Below are 16,828 nucleotides of genomic sequence, written 5' to 3'. Positions count from 1 at the left end.
CCAAACGAATGCTCGAGAGCAAGTTTGATATGAAAGAACTTGGAGTTGCAGATGTGATCTTAGGTATAAGAATCCATCGAACTCCACAAGGGTTAGCATTGTCATAGTCTCATTATATCGAAAAAGTATTTGACAAACTTAAGTATATGGAATTTGGTATTGCCAAGACTCCATTGGATGTGAACTTTGCACTTCGAAAGAAGAAGGTGAAAGTGACTCACAATTGGAGTACGCAAGAGTATAGGGATGTTTAATGTATATAATGAACTCCACACGACCAGGCATAGCATGTACAATTAATAAATTGAGTCGGTACACGAGTAATCGCAATAAAACTCATTGGATGGCAATGAAAAGAGTTTTGGGGTATCTTAAATACACTCAAAACTATGATTTGCATTATAATAAATATCCTGCGGTACTTGAAGGATATAGTGATGCAAATTGGATCACCGGATCAAATAAAGCAAAATCCACAAGTGGATATGTATTTACTATTGGTGGAGGAACAGTTTCTTGGAAATCATCCAAACAGACTTGTATCGCTCGCTCAATAATGAAATCTGAATTTATCGCATTAGATAAAGCTGGTGAAGAAGCAGAATAGCTCCAGAATTTCTTGAAAGATATTTCATATTGGCCCAAGCTAGTGGCACCAGTATGTATAAATTATGATAGCCAAGCAGCAATAGGTAGGGCAGGGAGCATGATATACAACGGTAAATCTCGTCACAAACGACAAAGACATAATGCTGTTAGGAAACTTCTCTCTAGTGGAATTATCACTATTAACTATGTAAAGTCAAAAAATAATGTGTCGGATCCACTTACAAAAGGCCTATCTAGAGAAGGAGTGGAAAAAACATCCAAGGGAATGGGTTTAAGGCCTAGGACGAGTCAGCATAGCGGTAACTCTACCTAGCAGACTGGAGATCCCAAGAGCTTGGTTCAAGGAGATCAAACAAAGTTGTCTCTGATAGGTTCAACATTGTCAATTACCCAACCCATTCTCATGATGTAGACAATGTATAATAAACTAGGATAAGACTTAAGCTGAAAAGTCTTTTAATGAATATCTAAATTTGGCAGATTTGACCAAATAGTCTAATCTACAGGATTGAACGTTTAGAAATCACCTATGTGAGGGCGAAGTGGAAGCCGCTTCAAAGAGAATGTTAGTAAAGGCCTATTCTCTAAGCTCTCATGAAACCGGGCGTGTTCATGGCTGAAAAGAACAAAACCGTGATAACCATAAACAGTAAAAGGCTAGTTGTGTGACATGTGTTGTCTAGGTGTACATTAAACCTCAACGTTTCAAAGATATCAAATCTACCGATTGATCGAGTGCATCTGATGCATGTTCACTATAGAAAGTTCAAAGGAAAACCCACTTATCCAGATGCAATCAGTCTTTGCTTGATGATCACATACTTGTCCGTAAAAGTTTTATAAAAAATAGTCATTCCCTATTCATGTGGGGGATTGTTGGGTTCATAGTAGATGAAAGAAGTGTGAATAGAAAAATGGAGAGTAAAAGAGTGGAGGGAAGAAGACACAAAAATGGAAAGTGTACTCCCAAATTGGTAAGTTTACTCTTTCTCCCACATTGGTGGAAGAAGAGAACTTGAGGGTATTTATATTGAGAAACACTAACTCCACATGGATAGTGAGGCAAAAATTAGATGATGCCTCGCTCCATCGTCGTCGTTGCTCGCTTGGCTCGGCTTCGGCTTTGGATTTGGATTTGTCAAATGATCGATCGATGAGATCTATCTTTTTGGATAAATTTTATTTCATAGAAATAAATAAATTCAATCCAAAAATAGTGTTTTGAAACTCCATTTATAAATGCATGCTGGTTCAGTGGTTTGAACGAACTGGTGCCACTATTTCATGAACTAGTGTACATTTTCGATCTGATGTTGCTGCAGAATGTTGCACTGCTTCATGAACTGATGCACTATTTTTGAACAGATGCTACAGAAAGTTGCAATTGTTCAACAAAAATACACACTGACTCATGAAGTGACAAACCTATTCGAAACAGATGCACTATTTAGGATAAACAGACATGCATTTTCAGGAAAGTCACACCTCTAAATTGAACCAATGCCACCTTTTTGAAGAGGTATGTTATGGCTATAAAAACCGATTTTCTTCCACAGGTTTTTAGAATGAAATTTTCTAAATTAAAAAACATTCTTCTTGTCATCAAAATACTCTGTGTGATCATAAAAACCGTTGAGTGCGTTCGTAGAATTCGACTATTTGAGGTACCGCTATAGTTGGATTGTTGGCCATTTTATCCTGGGAGGAAAAATTCCACAATCTCGAGTACTGTGAGGGGAATTATTTCCTTAAGGAAACTCCGTGAATTCAGATGACTTGGCCTATTCAATTTCTATTTCATTTTTTTTTTTGAAAAATAAATAAACCTCTTGGAAAGGTCATTTTAATCTTGTGTTGAGGGTATTTGATACTTCATTGTGTTCTTGTTTATACTTGAAATCGAGTTAAAGTTGTTGTTGTAATATACAGATTTTCCATACCCGACTATATTGTGGGAAATAACATAAGATACGAAAGAGCTTAGAAAGAGGTGGCAATTAATACTGACCTCAACATTTGAATCAGTATTTGGATACTGAATGTCTAAACTTGCTAGTGTTTGCTGTAAGTCTTGTCTGGACTACCTAAGAGGCATCTCTAATATAGACTTTTTAGAGAATTTTCTAGAGTACGCAGAATTAGTGTGTATTGTCTCCATGACTGAACCAAAAAAGTTTGTCACGGGTACCTATCAATGAAGAGTAAAGATATCATTGCCTATTTCAGTTTTAGAATAATATCACCACAGGATAATTAGTTTATTGGTGTATATATACATTAGTTCAGAGTACCAAGATCAAATTCTCACTGCCAATATGTGACAAAACAAATAAGGTAATTGTTTTTCAGAAATACCATATCAAGTAAGGTAATTGTTTTCCTTTTCTTCAGGAGAGGGAGAACATGGTTGAATGGCATAGAAACTACCACAAAATTATTTTAACTTTGTACCTCTTATAGTCGATGAGGCTATAGATATGTTCGATAATACGTAGTTGACATCCACATAGTTGGATTATATGAACTGAAAAGACTGCGACAGGAAAGAGAAAGGTGTTAGGAAATTAAGATTTATCTAGAAACTCCTAGTTAGTAGATATTTTTGGATTTGTCTAGAAACTCCTAGTTAGTAGATATTTTTGGATTTGTCTAGAAACTCCTAGTTAGAAGATATTTTCGGATTTGTCTAGAAACTCCTAGTAAGAAGATATTTTTGCTTGTTTTGTGGTTTGTAATCCTCACACACACACTATACATATATGTGTGTAGTCTATGTTATGTTCAATTAAAAAGAGAAAAAACAAGAGTACCAAAAACAAGTTTCAGTTCTTCTTCTCTATAGTTTATTTTCTGGCAGCAATTTACAGCTCCATTTTGTTGTTGTTTCAGCTTGTTGTTTTTCTTGTTCTTCGTCCCCTTCGTGCGACATAGTATCAGAGCCCATTTATTACGAGATCTGAATCTGTTTTCGTTGATTGGCTCATCTTATTTTTAACTACTTTTCTTGGATCTATTTGCTGGAAACATGGCACCGGAAAATCAACCAACAACAGGTCCTCCGATTTTCTCAGGGGAGAATTACCATATTTGGGCCATTAAAATGAAGGCTTATTTGAAGGCTCTCAACTTATAGGATGTCGTTGAGAGAGGAGAACCTATTGTACAGGCATTGAGAGACAATGCAACTCTCAATGAAATTAAAAAGTATGATGAGTTGGTGACTATATCTCCAAGAGCTCTCACTTGCTTACATTCAAGTCTTACGGAAGTGATATTTACAAGGATTATGGCTTGTGAGATAGCCAAGGTAGCCTGGGATGAGCTAAATGGGGAGTTTAAAGGCAGTAACAGAGTTAAGTCTGTTAAGGTCTTAGCTTTGAAGGGGGAGTTTGAGCTCTTGAAGATGAAGGATTCAAATACTGTGAAGGAATACTCTTCCAAGATGATGGATATTGTGAACCAAATAAGGATACTTGGTGAAAACTTTCCAAATCAGAAAGTTGTAGAGAAGATTATGGTCAGCCTTCCGGACAAGTTCGAATAAAAAATATCAGTTATTGAAGAGTCTTGTGACATGACTACTCTTTCAATAGCTGAGCTGATCTTGAAATTACAAATTCAAGATCAATGGGTGACTATGAGAAGTGAAGGGACAGTCAAAGATGCCTTTCAAGTAACACATAAATTCAAGCAACAAAAAAAAGGCAAAAAAGTCTCTTTAGACCACTCTGAAAAGGCAAAATCTGGTGGATACCAAGGTGAATCGTCGAAGAAAGGAAAATTTCCACCTTGTGGTGTTTGTAAGAGGACAAACCACTTGGAGAAGAATTGTTGGCAGAAGTTCAAGAGGTCCCCTATTCAATGTAGCTATTGTAAGAAGTATGGACACATTGAGAAGTATTGCAGGCAAAAGCAAGCTCAAAGTGGTCAGTCTTCCCAATGAGTAAATTTTGCGGAAGATCACCAAGTTGAAAAATCAGAGGAGGAGGTATTCATGGCTTCGCACACATCACATGTTGATCAATATAATTGGTATGTTGATAGTTCGTGCACAAGGCACATGGCGATTGATGAAAATCTATTTGATAGCTTGGATAGTAGGACCAAAGTGAAGCTTGGAGATGGTACACTGGTGCAAACTCAAGGAAGAGGATCAATAAAATTCCGTATGGACGAAGGTATGAAAATCATAAACGATGTTCTTTATGTGCCAAGCTTGACTCAAAACTTGTTGAGTGTTGCTCAGTTGCTTCATAATAGTTATTCACTTACTTTTAAGGATAAAAAAATGTGTCATTTATGATCCTAAAAGTTGTGAAGTAGCTAAAATTAGCATGATTGGTAATTCTTTTCCAATTTCATGCTATTCTGCTGAAAGTTGCTCTTTCAATGCTGAAATGAGTGATACCTGGCTTTGGCACAAAAGATTCGATCATTATAACCTTAGTTCATTGGTTTATATGCAATCCAAAGGTATGGTGCTTGATGTAACCAAAATTGACATGTGCCGAGATGTTTGTGAGTCATGTCAATTTGGTAAATTGCATAGACGATCCTTTCCTAAAGGAAGTCTTTGGAGGGCGAAGGAAAAGATAGAGTTGGTTCATACATATATTTGTGGACCAATGAGGACATCTTCTTTGAGTGGGAATAAATATTTTATTCTCTTCATAGATAATCTAACTCGAATGTCATGGGTCTATTTTTTAAGTAGCGAAGATCAAGTGTTTTCTGTTTTCAAAGAATTCAAGGCTATGGTAGAAAGGTAGAGTGGATGCCGGTTGAAGTATATCATGTCAGATAATGGAACTGAATCTACTTCGCATCAGTTCAGTAAGTATTGTAAGGACTTGGGTATTCAACAACAATTCACTGTTAGCTACACTCCAGAACAGAATGGTGTTTTTGAGAGGAAGAACATAACAGTGATGGAGATGGCAAGATGCATGTTGGCACAAAAAAAGATGCCTAAATATTTTTGGGTTGAGGTAGTCAATACCACAGTCTATTTACTGAACAGGTTACAAACTAGAGCACTTTAAGACATGACATCATTTGAAGCATAGAAGGGTATAAAGTCGTCTGCGAGACACTTGAAAGTATTTGGTTCGGTTTGCTATGCCTATATTCCAGATGCTAAAAGAGGAAAATTGGACAACAAGACAGAACTTTGTATTCTGTTGGGCTATAGCACAATTGCAAAAGGGTACCAAGTGTATAATGTTAGTACAAAGAAGGTGCTTATCAGTAGAGTCTTGTGGTGGACGAGTCTAGCCATTATGATTGGGATCGAGATATTGTTGTAAAGAACCAAGAAGAGAGTACTTCAGTTGCAGCTCTAAATCTGCAGACTAGTAATATTTCTTCTAGTCCTATTATTGGAAAAGAGAACAATTCAAATGTTGAATTAACTTTAGATTCTCCAGTTTTGAAGACCAGGTCACTAGCTAAAGTTTATGAGCAATGCAATTTTACACTTGTGGAACTATCTTCTTTTGAAGAAGCAGCAAGCCCTAAAGCTTGGATTTATGCAATGGAGGAGGAGCTTGTCATAATTAATAGAAATGATACTTGGGAGCTGGTTGATAGGCCTGACCAAAAGAACTTCATCGGTGTCAAATGGGTCTATAGAACGAAGTACAATCCAGATGGCTCCATCTTCAAACATAAAGCTAGACTTGTAGTTATAGGCTATTCCCAGCAGCCTGAAGTTGACTTTGGAGATACGTTTGCTCCTGTCGTGATGCATAAGATAGTAAGATTTCTAGTCAATCTTGCAGCACAATACAAGTGAAAAATCTACCATTTAGATGTCAAATCTGCATTTATAAATGGATTTATTGAAGAAGATATTTATGTTGAACAATCTAAAGGTTTTATAGTTGCAGGTGAAGAAGACAAGGTGTAAAAGCTTAAAAAGTCTCTCTATGGCCTTAAACAAGCTCCGAGAGCTTGGTATAGAAGGCTGGATACTTATTTGTTGTCTCAAGGCTTCAATAGAAGCCTAAATGAGCCTACTTTATACTTCAAAAGGTAAGCTGATAGGAGGTTGATTGTGATATCCGTTTATGTTGGTGATTTGATGATCACAGGTGAAGATTCTCTTGCGATTCAAGAAATTAAAAATGCAATGCTAAAAGTTTTTGAAATGTCTGATCTAAGACAGATGAAGTTGTTCTTCGAAATGGAGATTTTTCAATCTTCTAAAGAAATTTTCTTTTCCCAAAAGAGGTATGCCTTGAATCTCTTAAAAAGATTCAAACTTGATAAGTGCAAACCTGTTGCAAATTCACTTGTTGTGAATGAAAAGTTAATGAAGAATGATGGAGAAGAGTGTGCAGATTCAAAACTTTATAGGAGTCTTATTGGAAGCTTGTTGTATCTGACTGCTACCAGGCCAGATATGATATTTACTGCTAGTCTACTGTCCCGATATATGAAATGTCCCAGGACCAAGCATTTTGGAATTGCTAAAAGGATGTTAAGGTATATTAGAGGGACAATTGATTATGGCATTTGGTATAGAAGTGTGGATAATAGAGCTTTTATTGGCTATTCAGATAGTGATTGGGGTGGATGTTTGGACGATTACAAAATCACATCTGGTTACTCTTTTTCATTTGATTCAGGCATTTTTTCTTGCAACACAAAGAAGCAGGATATCGTAGCTCAATCTTCAGCTGAAGCCGAGTACGTGGCTGCTGCATCTGCTATAAATCAAGGAATTTGGTTGAGGAAAATCTTGTTTGAATTGGATCTTTTGCCAGAAGAACCAACAGTGATCTATATGGACAACAAATCAGCCATTGCTATGGCTAAAAATCTAGTACAACATGGAAGGACGAAGCATATCAACATCAAATTTCATGCTTTGCGAGATGCCTAGAAGAATGGCGAAGTTAAGCTGGTGCATTGCAGAAGTGAAGAACAACAAGCCGATATTCTAACCAAGGCTTGTCCCACCAACAAGTTTGAGTTCCAAAGTACGTTGCAGGGAGTTTCAATGAAAAATCTTAAGGAGGAGTGTTAGGAAATTAAGATTTGTCTAGAAACTCCTAGTTAGTAAATATATTTGGATTTGTCTAGAAACTCCTAGTTCGTAGATATTTTTGAATTTTTCTAGAAACTCTTAGTAGATATTTTCGAATTTGTCTAGAAACTCCTAGTTGGAAGATATTTTCGAATTTGTCTAGAAACTCCTAGTAAGAAGATATTTTTGCTTGTTTTGTGGTTTGTAATCCTCACACACACACACACACTATATATATATGTGTGTGTGTAGTCTATGTAATGTTCAATTAAAAACAGAAAAAACAAGAGTACCAAAAACAAGTTTCAATTCTTCTTCTCTATAGTTTATTTTCTGGCAGCAATTTACAGCTCCATTTTGTTGTTGTTTCAGCTTGTTGTTTTTCCTGTTCTTCCTCCCCTTCATGTGACAAAAGAAGATTCAATCAAAAAGAGAGCACATTGACAAACAGATGCAGCTAGGAACAACAACCAAAACACGTATCATCTTCTGCATAAGAGAAAGACAAGAGAGGAAAAAAAGGCGATAGGCATGCAGAAGTTTTAGACTCCGTGAGAATAGTCTATGCAACAGCAGGGATTACCAATAGTCAAACACCCGATGATAGGAATAATCCACCCATTCGAAGAATATATACAGACTTTTGCACTTGTGAAGCCTTAATTACAGTAAAAAATGTAAAGCAAACAGGTAGTGGATCGTTTGTCTCTAATGTTAGTAGTGATACAATCTATAATTATCAAAAGAAGTGACTTACATTCTACAACATCAAGAAAAGCACCTAGTATTGCACCTACATCTGTGAAATGAAATTAGCTTCCCAACAAGGCATTATCATACATGTTCACCCTCTCAAAAAATGCAAGAGTATAAAATGTGAATCGATCTATGTCACGACCCGAACCGAGGCCCTGGCCGTAATGAGAAACCAGAACCATAAAGGCTCGGGCGCCCCTTTCTTTTTGGAAATCATGCACAACATTCATATACTTTAATAAATACGAAAATAGATAATAAAGATGAAAACATGGTCAAATCACTTAGTTCAGCGGAATAATACGAAACTTGAGTTCACTACATTCAACAAAACATTTGACACCAATCTGCGAAATCTCAAACACTGTGAAGGTCAACATCTTTCTAAAGACTGGGACAGGGCCCCCAATCAGACCATAAAACAAAAGAAATAACAAAGTTTAATCACCAAGCCTTACGGAATAGAGAAGGCTCACCAACTACAATTTTTGACATACGAATCTATCGTTGAACGGGACCCCGGGACTGTGTCTCAGATCCTGAAATATAGGAAGGGTCAATACGGATGTACTGGTATGTGAAACAACTCCAAATAACATGTTTTATACAAAAATAGATGAGAGCATATGATAATTACAGTGAATATTACGTAAATAAAATACATGGGCATATTTAATAATTTTAGAACAGTTCTTGAAAACCTTGACCCACTCTTTGTGATTCTTCTGAGCTAGATGGTAAACCCTACAATCTGTAATTCCACGGGCTATATGAAATCCGCCCTTAACTCAGCGACCAAGCCCCCAATCCAAGTTTACCGCAAGGATTGGAGTATATATAATGGGGACACGCAAGATCACACAGCAGGGTGCCAAAATCCCAATCAAATCAAAATGTCATGATAGTGCACAAGATCACAAAGCAGGGCTCCTAACCATAGTCCTAATTTGGGACGACATGAATCAAGTAACACAAGATCACGAAGCATGGTACCATAACCCCGTGTTAGTAAATCACGGTTTCTAGCATAGAGTCTTTCAACTCGTACTTTCTTCGAGTAGCCTACTAGCTCTCTTAAGCCTAACTTTTAGTTCTTTAAAACAAACTTGCTTCATACTTTCAAAACATTCAATACTTATCTTGTTAAGGGCATGTAAGCATCGGGTATCATAATACCCTGACTTGTAAGTCAATATCATTTCCAATTCACAACCCATCATATTCAAAACATGCATATAAACACTCAAGATTCATAACATCACAATAAAGTCATCACTTTGAAATCACAAGAAAACTTAGGTAGTTAACCTTTGTTTGCAAGATTCAAAACATGTGGTGGTTATGTCAATTTATTCAATTACATGCAATTCTTTGCCTTTAAAACAAGAATGTAGTGACAACAAGAAACTCCCTCTCATCATCTATAAACCATGTCAAACACCTTGATATTGAGAAGATCACTTTCAATAAATCTTTAAAAAATACACGAAATCATACATACATATAGTTATAATTCAATTTCCATGAAAAGTGATTCAAGACAACCATTGTTTTCACCAAAACAGTCCCATGATGCATACTTTTCGAAAATCATATTGAATACTTCATTATAAATATTAATTAGGGATCTTTACTCTTGATAAAGCATTTAAACTTATGCCCAAGGTTTTTAGAGTAGTCCCACATACCTTAGATTATAAAATTTTAAAGATGGAACCCGTATCTTGATAGATGGAACCCGGATCTTGATCCATTTCGTGGAATTCTTGATCTTTGGGAGAGATGTTATGGTTTTTGTTTTTGAGAAATTTAAGTAACAATGGGCATACTCTGCCCTAAAAATGCTTCAATCACCAGTTAATACGATTAAGAATTATAGGAAAAAGACGAGACTTCCCTCGGACTTAAAAGTTGCAGAAGAAATACCTTTTTTGAGGCTTACTGTGACACGCTGAGTGGGTCATTGCGATACCCAGCGCGATGCAGCGGAATCACGGTAACTCACTGGATTGTGACAATTGCCTTTTTTGGGTTCATCGCGATGCGGTGCATTCACGATGAGTTTCTGGAAATTGACAAATGTCGAATTAGCCTCTATCGCAACGCGGTAAGGCCTCCACCGCTATTTCCACCGCGACGCGGGGGGATTCGCTGTGGATTGGTGGAATCCTCCGAAAAGTATCGAATCCTCCAAAAAGTACGGGTGCAACAACATTTTTAGAGAGTCCGAGCAAAATATTGATGGGTGTGTGTCAGATTCTTGAAAAATATTTACTAGTACGTGTCAAATCCTCCAAAAGTAGTATATTTTTAAAGAATCCAACACGGTGCAACAACATTTTTGGAGGCCGAACAAAATTGTTTACGGGTGCGTGTTAGATTCTTCAAAAATATTTATGGGTACGTGTCGGATCCTCCAAGAGTAGTATATTTTAGAAGAATCCGACACGGGTGCAGCAACATATTTGGAGAGTCCAAGCAAAAATAAAAATATTACCGGGTGCATGTTAGATTCTTCAAAAATATTAACGGGTGCATGTTGGATCCTCTAAAAAATATAGCGTACTTTTGGAGAATCCAACACGGGTAGTGTATTTTTGGAGGATCTGACATGAGTGCGATAATATTTTTGAACCGTCCAAGCATCATAACTAAAATTCACAATTATATAAAAGCAGAAAAATATACCAGAAACGAGAAGTGCAGACCAATACAGCCCAATTGTTAGTATGCACTGTAGTATGTAGTTGAAGATGAACTTGATGTAATTCCATCGCACAAATACGAAGAGAAAACAAGAAGCCAAAAGCACAATATAATTTGGATTCCATTTTCAATGAGCTTAATTTCGCTTTGTTTACTTTTTAAGGGGAAATTGTTGATTGGGAAAGAGGAGGAGAATCGGCCATTTCTCGAATAAAACTTATGATATAATACATAATTCTAAACTTGAAATCAAATTGTAACTTTAACCTTAAATTTTGATAATATACAAATAAAACTTTTAATCTGAAACTTAAAATAACGTCGTTTTGCTTCTATAAGTTAAAACGACATCATTTTGCTTATAATATACAAATAAAACTTTTAATCTGAAACTTAAAATAACGTCGTTTTGCTTCTATAAGTTAAAACGACATCATTTTGCTTATTATTATTATTATTATTATTATTATTATTATTATTATTATTATTATTATTATTATTATCCTATTTCTACATATTACGTACTACTATTGCTTCTATCAATATATAATAATATTTTAATAAAATTTTCATCTTAATAATATTTTATTAATAACGTTAATTTAATATAATACTACTACTCTCCTTAATAATGTTTTTTTAATAACGTTTTAATAATATTAATTTAATATACTACTACTACTGCCCTTAACAAACTTTTATTAATAATGTTTTAATAACGTTAATTTAATATATTGCTAATACTCTCCTTAATAACATTTTATTAATAACGTTAATTTCATAATATTTTAATAATATTAATTTATAATGTTAATTTAATAACTTTAATTTAATAACGTTTTATTAAAATTATAATTTTTTTATTTATTATTAGTATAGTTTCATCTTTGAGCTGAAAATAATGAAAAAATAATAGTGAAAAGTCATTTAAACATATAAAAAGGAATTAGTAAGGGCAGAATTGTCATTTTACCCTTTTTTTACTGTTGAAACGCTCAAATTTTTAGCCCGCCGCGCCCAGTTTTGCGTGTACAACACGCGTTTTGTCACATAGGATCTAAGGTCATATTTGTGTAGTTTTGAATAGTTAAAGGTCATATTTGTGCACTATCAAAATTTAAGGTCAAAATTATAATTTTGTGTCAAGTTTAGGGTCATATTTATGTATTATGCCTTTTTTAAGCCGAAAATGGTCAAAAATATCCTGAACTATCTCAAATGGATCAAAAATACCATCTCGTTAGTTTTTTTACTCAAAAATATCCTTCCGTTAAACATTTCCTCAAAAATACCTCTCCCTCATGCCACCCAGGTTAAAAAAAGCCACGTGACATGCCACATCACCATTCATATGTAAAATTTTATCTTTAATTTCATAACCCAATTTATAATGTAACCTGATCCATAATGAAAAAAATTCAATCCAAAGTTAAATACGTAACAAAGAATAAAAGATTCAGATCTTTCTATTTTCCTTGATCTTTCTCTCTCCTAAAAGAAAAATCCCGTTCTGTGAATTCACTGTGTTGCTGGTGGGATTCATTCGAAAGGGAAATTGATTATCACATTCTAAAGTTCACAACAACATATGATATAAATTGCTTATTGGTTACGAGTTCCAGCAACAACTCTTCCTACCAGTACTTTTATGCACATCTATGAAGTTCATAAATTGGCATCTTTTCTAAAAAGAATTCAATAGATGTTGGATATGCACGAGAGAACAAGCTGGAATTTTATATCTAGATGGTGATGTGACATAATCACGTAGCTTTATATCGTGTTACGTGATAATATCATGTTACTGGAACTCGCAACCAATAAGCAATTTATATAATATGCTATAGTGAACTTTAGAATATGATAATCAAATTCCCTTTCGAAAGAATCCAACCAGCAACACAGTGAATTGGGAGAATGGGATTTTTCTTTTAGGATAGAGAAAGATCAAGAGAAATAGAAAGATCTGAAACTTTTATTCTTTGTTACGTATTTGACTTTGGATTGGATTTTTTTGCATTATGGATCGGGTCGGATTATAAATTTGGTTATGAAATTAAAGATAAAATTTAATATCTAGATGGTGATGTGGCATGGCCACGTGGCTTTTTTTAACCTAGATGGCATGTCTGATGAAATTCTGTTAGAGGAAGGGACATTTTTTGAGTCAAATATTTAACGGAGAGATATTTTTGAGCCAAGAAACTAACAAGAAATATTTTTAATTCATTTCAGATAGTCCAAGAATATTTTTGACCCTTTTCTATTTTTAAAATAAAATATTACTCCCTTTTGAAATTTGAGAAAAAGCTAAAATATGCATCAAAATATTAGAAATGAATGATTTATATGCTACTATTTTTAAATGTTTGGTTCATTTATGTCAGTACTATACATAAAGGTTCATTCATATGATTATTTTATAATGATAGTCTTCCAGACTCATTTTTATCACATACCTCTTATTAGAGGTCCACGTTATCAAATCCAAAATAATCAATATTATTTAAAATCAAAATAAAAAATCAGACTCACTAAAATAAAATTTAATCCACACCATTAAAATAAAAAATCTAACTCGTTGAAAATAGAAATGGGACTTAAAAATAAGACTTAAACGCATTAGTTGTGCCAGATTTATTTTAATAGGTTCAATTTTATTTTCGTTTTAAATAATATTGGTTGATTTAGATTCGGTGATGTGGACTTCTAATAAGAAGTCATGCGACAAAAATAGTTTCGCAAAACCACTTTGTAAAATAATGACATGAATGAACCACTCTGCAACTGAAATGATATAGATGGGTCAAACTTTTAAAGGCAGTGAAATAGATGAACCAAACTTATAACGGATGTCATAAATGAGTTATTTCAAAAAGTTTGGTGGCATATTTGAGTTTTTTCTCTAAATTATTTTATATATATTTTAAATATTTTAAATTATTAATTATTGTATCTTATAATATTTATAATTTTCAAAGATGTAAATTTTATTTTAAGAAACTAAAGAATCAATATCCAAATTTACGGTCAAAATTAAATTGTTTGACTTTCAAAATCATAAAATGGGGCATAATGAGTAGTAATATAATTTTTTATAATCATGATGTGGTGGCAAACTTTTGCGCACCTGTAATTTCATGAGACATATAGCTCCATTTATCAAAACTAAAATAGACGAAAAGAATGTTAGCGATATTTTTTAAAACAAGTTTAGCTATGTGCATTGCACGTATTTCATCAAAAAAAAAAAATGCATGCAAAAGAATGAAATATATGAGGAAAAAAAACTATCTTGAATATATGAAAAGAATATTAATGATTTTTTAAAACAAGGTACTGAATAATTAACAGAATTCGATGTAATTTTTTTTTCAAAATTTTGAATATTTTAGGTATTAAATATTTGAAGTGGATTTTCATGTAAATTTCTATGCATTTGACAAGCTACTCGCTTTTTTGTGCTATATAAGTATTGGCAGAAGATTACGGCAATATTCAAGAAAAAAAAAATCATAAAATTAAAATTGCGTGGATTTATAAATTAGCCAAGTGTATTGAAATAACAAATTATTCTTGAGTTGAGGATTTATTTATGGAAAACTTACATGAATTTCATATATTAAGGTGCTAATAATATTTCGTATAACAACTTTGTCTAATTTTATAATATACCATAATTAGCTTTTTTAATACATATATTTGACCCTGATACATATTTGATTTGATACATTTAAAAAAACATTATTAGCTAAATAAGAAAACAACAGGATTTCCTTAAATTTAGGGAATAAATCACATTTCAACGATTTTGGAGCACAAAAAATGTAAACAAAACAGAAAAATCTAAACATTCACCCTTCAAATCTATGTCGATTCAAAACTATCATTTTTACACAATTTCTTCATTTCATTTTTTCTTCATTATCAAACCTTAAAAACATTATCATTGTCGACTATCTCTGTGTTGTTACTACATTCAGGTGTTTGGATTTCTGAGAACAAATACGATTCGTATAAAGTTGAAGGGATTGTGATTTACGAAAAAGCTCCTTACGGAGATTTAATGGCTGTAATATTTGTTCAACTTAAGATTGATGAATCTCGGAAAAATATTAATGCAATGTACATCATTAAAGAAAATTCAACAACAATAGAGATTCATAATGATATGGGTGTGAAGCTTTTTTTCGATAAAATTGGACTCAAAATCTACTTCTTTATAATTTTTTTGATATATTTATTTGATACATTAAACACTATCCTTATATATTTGTATCTTTGTAATTTTTTTGACGTATTAATGTGATCCATTTTTTTTCTATATGAATCATTGTTTTAGTCATATTTGTTTGATACATTTACAATTAATGATGTGTTTATAGATTTACAAAGTTTTTAATACAAATAATAGTTATTTTAATACAAATAATAGTTATGTGTTTATAGATTTGACGTTATCACTTAAGGATGTGTAATGATTGATATTGTTTGATACATATCATTCAAGCATCTGCCTTGTCGAAAAAAAAAAACTGAACTTTTAATGATACATATGTTTAGATAAATTTGAATCACAAAAAAAAAAACTGATATTTTAGTGATACGTATGTCAAAAAAAATATTTTTTCGATATTAATCATTGTTTTAGACATATTTATTTGGTACATTTATCATTAAGGATGTGTTTATAGATTCACAGGGTTTTTAATTCGAAAAATAGTTATTTGTTTATAGCTATGAAATTGTGACTTAAGGATGTGTAGTGATTGATACATATAATTCAAACATCTATCCTATCTAAAAAAAATTAAAATTTTAATGATACATATCATTCAAGTAACTGGTGAACTGCAAAAATAGTGACTTATAATACATAAAACTGTGAAAACATAATAAATACATAAGATTGTGAAAACATTATAATAAACTAAAGTCCTATGTGTCATAAATTGAAATGGCACAATCAACGGTTACTTGTCCAACAAAAAAGGAAACAAACACACATACAACTTCAATCTCATCATAAAATTCTATTAGAACATGACTACACATTATATACTCAATATCAATATCAGAATACAACTACTCAATATCCACAAAGTCCTGAATATCTGAAGGAATGTATGTGTGTTTAGGCTTCGACGGGTCTTGATTGTCGCTAACATGTCCATCTATTGCCTTGTTCAATCCATAATTTCATAACATTGATGCATATCTGGTTCAATGAAGCGTGACGTCTAATTCTAAAATAGGTATCTCAATCCCATCCCAAGCTGATGTTCAGTAGAATTAGCAGATTAAATAAGTTAGGCTGGACACAAAACAGTATACGATACTTTGATATGTATCAAATTTATAAAACATTCATGTTGATAAATATACTGTATTTATACATATTTAAATATTAAAATATATTAAATATATGTAGAGTGAATTTAAATATGGTAGTGAGTACCTGATATCAAAATGTATCAAATATGCAAAGCACAAATTCAGTTAACAGACTCGAAATGTATCAAATGCAACAAATAACAATCTGAAGGATAAATCATCACAAACCCTTAAATAAAAACAAAACAATCAACTAAAAATATATCAAATCTATCAGCTAACAAAAAGTATCAAATGTATTCAGATCTTAGAAAAAGTTCATATTTATCAAGTGAAAATTTTGATTTTTTTACCACATTTGAGGGAAAATTGTGAGTCTCTCCTATATCATCC

This window comes from Capsicum annuum, chromosome 10, assembly GCF_002878395.1.
Source record: "Capsicum annuum cultivar UCD-10X-F1 chromosome 10, UCD10Xv1.1, whole genome shotgun sequence".
In the NCBI taxonomy this organism is placed as follows: Eukaryota; Viridiplantae; Streptophyta; class Magnoliopsida; order Solanales; family Solanaceae; genus Capsicum; species Capsicum annuum.
Note: the sequence above shows the minus strand (reverse complement) of the source record.